General features: G+C 35.7%; 1 long non-coding RNA gene across 1 annotated transcript; it reads left to right on the top strand.

Annotated features, from left to right (window-relative positions):
* The first annotated feature begins 492 nt into the window (after positions 1 to 492).
* LOC128998338 (uncharacterized) lies at positions 493 to 4848 on the top strand. The gene is made up of 3 exons (XR_008491194.1): positions 493 to 793; positions 2733 to 2891; positions 4709 to 4848. It is a non-coding gene; the product is annotated as an uncharacterized LOC128998338 (long non-coding RNA).
* The last annotated feature ends 1092 nt before the right edge of the window (positions 4849 to 5940 follow it).

Below are 5940 nucleotides of genomic sequence, written 5' to 3'. Positions count from 1 at the left end.
GCAAGTGCGAAGGTCACTTGTAGAATTCCTTCACCATCACCAAGCCAAGAAGTGTAGTTAGACCGAACCGGTTTGGGATTGGGGTTGGGGTTGCAGCGTTGACTTATTGGATCCGAATAAAAATATCGAAGCCAGACTGATAGATACTAGAATTATATCGATAGTCAATATCAACATCGAACTTGATAGGCTCGATATTTCTATTCGATAGCTTACTGGGCAGTTATGATTAATTTAAATTTATGTAACTACTACAGTCTAAGTTAGAAAAACTAAATAAGTTAATAATAATAATTAATAACTAATATTATTATTACTAAGGTATAACTTAAATAAATCATAAATCCTTTCTACACGGAGCATTACTGGTCTTTCGATATGCATTGAAAATCGTTTTAGCACGATAGTATCGAATGGGTCGGACAGTACCGTAACGCCGACTAGGACTAGCCGTCATCCGAGGCCGCCATTGTTGTTTTGGTTTTAGTTTAGTTCTGTGTTTCTGCTGCAGTTCGAGTTCTTTACTTTATCTCTTCTTCTTTTTATTCTGTGTAGTCTCTGCCCTCTTCGAGATCAATATTTCAATCGTTGTTTCCAAAACTTAGCTGTTAATTATTCAGTTTTTTAGTTAGTTTTAAAAGTTTATTTTACAGTTGTAACTTATTTAAGTTCAAGAATCAAGAAGTTTATTGGCCATCGGTGTTACCGTTGGTCCTAGGCCTACTTTTAAGATTTTCGCTAGATCAACCATTTATGTTTTCAATTCATCATCAATTTTCTACAACCCTCAAAGGTAAGTGTTCTGCTTTTATTTATGGTCTAAACATACAAATACTGGATTTTAATTAGGCTAGGCTAAGTTAAGTTACATCACAGACAATTGGATAAAGAAGATTTAAGTTACATCTTCATTTTTACTGGTCTTGGATGATATTTTCGGTAGGTGTGTATTCTTTCAAGATTTCGGTTGCACTTTAGTTTCTGTCCTACATTTACTATTATAGGACTACTAACCACGAATACTAGAACAACATTTCTAGTACCTATTTAGGTACGGTACTACACAAATAGGTAGGCCTATTTGTGCTACCAGCTGATGAAACTGTTCTAAACTTAACTTAACCTTAACCAAACATGCAGTTAAGTACTAGGTAACTTGAGTTACCGTATGTGAGTAAATGTAGGACAGAAACTAAAGTGCAGCCAAGATTTTATCAAGTAGGCCTACGATATTAACTAACTTAGGTTAGGCCTATTAATTAGCACATTAGTAAGTTACAGGGTTTTTAAATTCGCAGAGGATACGCATCCGGTAACTGGACGTGGATTAGGCGTCCAGCAGTTACTGTCATAACCTAACCTAACCAACCAAACTTGCTGATAATGAAAAATGATAATGAATGAAGGTTAAATTATGTTCATAAAATAAAATTATAAATGCCAAAAATTCTAACAAAAGATGTACAGTTAATGGCATTCAAAGCAAAATCTTTGACAAAAAGTTAAAGTTACCGATGTGATTCGAACCAGGGACCTCTTGCGTTAATCAGCCTAGCACTCTATCCACTACACCACAAACACCGATGGTTGTACATCGTATCGTTGTGGTAATGGCGTTCCGGGCCCTCACAACCCTGTGACGTCAGTGCCGGACGCCTAAGTTAATCCACGTCCTGTTACTGGACGAGTATCCTCTGTGTTTTAAGTTACGCTTGATGTTGTTTAAATTTACAGTAGGTAATGGTAATTCCCAGGCCTACACTAAGATTTTAACGCAACTAATTAGGCCTATATGCTTCCTTATGTTAAATTATCAAGAGATAAGTTAGTTTTTTGGCTAAGGGTTTTTGAACTTGTCCAGTTTTTGTTAGACGGTTTGTTTATTTACAAATGACTAATAGGTAACTATACTATATGCTAATTAACTTAGGCCCATGTTATACGGACAGCAAGAACGCGACAGATAAAACGCCGACGCTGATTCACAAATTCAGTTGTTATACAATCAGCAATCACGCTGTGTCATCGACGCCAGGGAGCTGTTATACGAGCAGTAAACACGCCGCGACAGGCTCCGAGGGAGCCCGAAGGTCGCCGAACTGTGAATTTCCACTCCCGATAAGTCGCCTGGGAACTATCCTGTCGGAGAAGTATGGTGGGGTGAAGCACAGATCTGCTGTGTAAAAGCTGCCCGTATAACAGTAGGTACTCGCATAATTTCTGTCGCGTTTTTTCCGCCAGTTTTACCGGTCCGGTCGCGTTGTCCACGCTGACGCCAGGTTTACAGTGTCCGATGCGACAGATAAAACGTTCGTATAACTTGCACATAGTGACGTCCATTGCTCGGTAGGCTTGGCGTCTACGCGGCGAAAAATCTGTCACGTTTTTTCTGTCCATATAACATGGGCCTTAGGCATACACAATTTCATTCAACAATTATTACAAGGAATTAAGTTAGCTTATGCATGGATAGGTATATCTGTCATAAGTAAATAAGATAAACTTAATTAATTGTGAATGCAACAAATAGGCCTAATTTAAAAAACATACCTTCTGTTGCTGTATCTAGGTTATGTTATGTTCACTCCTAGGGGCCAGTTGTGGAATCAGGTCTGGATTTACTTATTGTTTCGGGAAATAGAATGGTTATAACAGTCAAACACACCTAAGAAGGACTTAGCCGAAAGTATAAAATGATTAAATATGACTAAAAAGTTTTTTTGTTTTTGTAGATCGACTTCTTTCAAAGGATTGGGGGCGCAACAGTGGTGGACTCTGGCTGTCGAGCCCTCATCAGATCGCGGACAAACGAAGTAGATGTTAGCTTCAGTTGGGAGGGAAGGAAGGGAAAGAGGACCCTCCACAGCCTCAACTTCATAAAACACTGGAGAGTGAGTATAATAGTTGCCTACTAATAGTTACTGGAATCTAATGGAATTTAAATAATAGCCCCTGAAAAGTTATTTTACCTGGGGAGCAGTGATTAACTCTTTTGTTTGAGTTATAATTTTAAATCTATTTTTAAAAAGCTACCCAACTTAATATTTATGAACAGAATGATCAAATTTGGTACTAATGTATAACCTACGTTTATTCAAAATAATTTGAACAGACTATGGGAACGAGGGTTTATGGGGGGTTTTATGGGGTAAAAATTGGGTTTTCTGATTTTTGACTCTAAAAACACAAAACTTCACGATTTCTTTCCATACCATTTTGTATAGCTTATAAAAGAAATAATTTTGTATATTGAAGCGTTGTTGTATGCCTATCGGTTACGGAGATAATCGAAAAATATTGTAAATTAATAATTTCTATGTTATTCTCATGGAGAAAAACTGTTGTAGGCTAGTTTGCTTGTAGGCTATATAAATATATTTTTGTCAAATTTGACAATTTTGTTTGTTTCATTCTAGTTTATGAACATTTCAATTGAAATAAAAAAAACACTTCAATACCTTCCTTCCTTGTAGCAGCAAACCTAAGTACAGTAGGCCTACTCATTATAATCAATGTTACCTATGTAAATAGGAAATAAATCTTACAATTTTAAGGGAATGCAGTAGAGTCCCCAAAACTTGGCGTAATGTGGACTGGAAGGGTGTCGAGTTTGTGAAATGTCGGGTTATTGGGAACTAGGGTTATAAATAAGAACCATACAATTTGTAATCCTTTTAGCTGCCTTATTTATTTATATTTATATTACAAGTCAGTATTAAGTCATCAGATATAGTACAATAAATCCTTGGTACAAGTTGGGAATGATTTAACTTGAGCCCATGTTTAACTCATGTCGTACTCAAAAATCACTAATTTTCTGAGCCAGGTGATGGCCGAGTTATCCAGACTGCCGGGTTATCGAGTGCCGAGTTTGCGAGACTCTACTGTACTTAAGTAGAAATCCAGCCCAGTAAATGGAAATTTGCTTAGTCTGCAGGGTTGCTGTGGCGGGGGTATTTGATATCCATAACATAAAAAAACTTTTTGTAAATCTTTACTTGGCCTCTATTAATCTAGGTAACTACAGTTGGCTCTCAATAATCGGACATTTACTTATATAGGCCCATTAGAATGTCAGTTTGCCAAAAATGTTTGACTACCAATGTGTGGTGATTTTCCCAATTTCATGGCGATCGTAGGTGGCAATGGTTTCATGATCACAGGATATGTTAACGATTTCGCCGTGATCGTAGGATAACTGAGGTTAGTTTGACCTAGGTCCGCAAGTACTCTAATTACGGCACTGTTATTAGTAATGATTATTTCTGGATACACGAATAAGCTAGAGTATGTAGGCTATGTCTGAAACATGCAAAGGTCTACCAGACCAGTCCAAATAGATGACAGAGAAGTGTTGATGAACGAGTCAATTTGTGGGTCTCCTTAATCCTGAACATTGGATGCGCCATTTTGCTTTGCTTCGACCACGTACTATGCTTACTACTCAAACCGGCCCTGCAAAATATTCCCGAGTTTATACTCGTAAAGTATTTAGTATTAACTAATTAGTGTCCAGTGGCATCACCGCCATGTCGGATTATCAAGGGTAAATTGTTTTGAACCCCCGTAAAAAGTCTTCTTCTAAGTTAAAGGACAAAGTAGAAACGACCTTATGAGAAAAAACTGAATCAAACACATTAACACTTGCTTATAACATAACAATTATAGTGAAAACTCTGTGGTATCACATTGTAAAATCATGTTTCAGGTGTTGTTGCAGCGTCTCACGGAGACAATGTCACATACAAGGCATTTGGAACCAAGGTTAAAGAATGGTTCCGGCAGGCTCAAAGATTAAATTTTCAAATGTAAAGCTGTACTTGATTTATTAAGATTACATTTTTATTGTAAAGCTGTACTTTGTACTTATTGCCTACTGTTCTGATTTTAGTTTTGTTGGGTACAAATTCAATTCTAATTACTAATTATATGATATTATGTTAATAATTCTAGAATGATTAGTTTTCCTTTTGATTAATGAGAATTTGTTTCCTATAAAGTAACACATTTTTATGCATTCAATTCAAACAAATACTAACACACCATGAATGAGTGAAGACAATTTAAAAAAAAATAAATTAGAACTTACCACAGTTTTCATAGTACTACCGTACTGACCATAGTTTATCGCCTAAAGAGTCACCCTTAAAAGTGCCTCAAGTTTTTAGGATGAGTAATATTTTTATAATAATTGACTTTAGCTGAGAACTAATCCATCTTTCTTATGTTGATTACTGACAGAACATTTATTATTATGTTTATTTAGGTGCTAAACATAATTGGATAAATTGATTCTTAATACAATTTAATTAGATTCAGATATTTTTTGCATTACTGTACATAATTAAGATGATTTACATAAATAATACTTAAATTTACATATTATTGCTTCAGTTTAGCTTGTACAAAATTTACATTCCATATACATATATCATTGACGTATTATTTTTGTATATGGTTTACGTAAATTGACGTATTAGTAATACGTATTATTTACAAAATAAAGTGGGACGTATAGACGTAAAATAGAAGTATTCTATATCAATTCAATACGTATAATTTATTTTGGATTTACTTTGGCTCAAAGTAAATAATACATATTATATACTTCTGTGTGCTGACTGGGAAGCAACAGTGACCTATAGTGTGAAGGGCTACTTTTAACTCTATGCTTTAAAATGTTTCTGGTCACAGTGACCTAGTGTGAAGGCGGCCTAAGTTTTTTTGGCCATATTTCAATACTATTAAAATTATAATAATAAAGTAATATAGTTATTAATACTAATTATAATAATAAAACTGAGACATTACTACATGAATGAGGGTACACTAGACCCCCAATGAACACCGTACCGGTAACAAAGCATGCGCGTGGGAGTATGCTAGACCCAGGGTGGTGATAACAGGTCAATGACTCGGTCAAGCCTAACAACCCTGGGC

This window comes from Macrosteles quadrilineatus, unplaced genomic scaffold, assembly GCF_028750875.1.
Source record: "Macrosteles quadrilineatus isolate MER2022 unplaced genomic scaffold, UCM_ALF_1.0 Scaffold_7__1_contigs__length_78375512, whole genome shotgun sequence".
NCBI lineage: Eukaryota > Metazoa > Arthropoda > Insecta > Hemiptera > Cicadellidae > Macrosteles > Macrosteles quadrilineatus.
The sequence above is the reverse complement of the archived record's forward strand: the minus strand, read 5'-3'. Positions and strand labels throughout refer to the sequence as shown.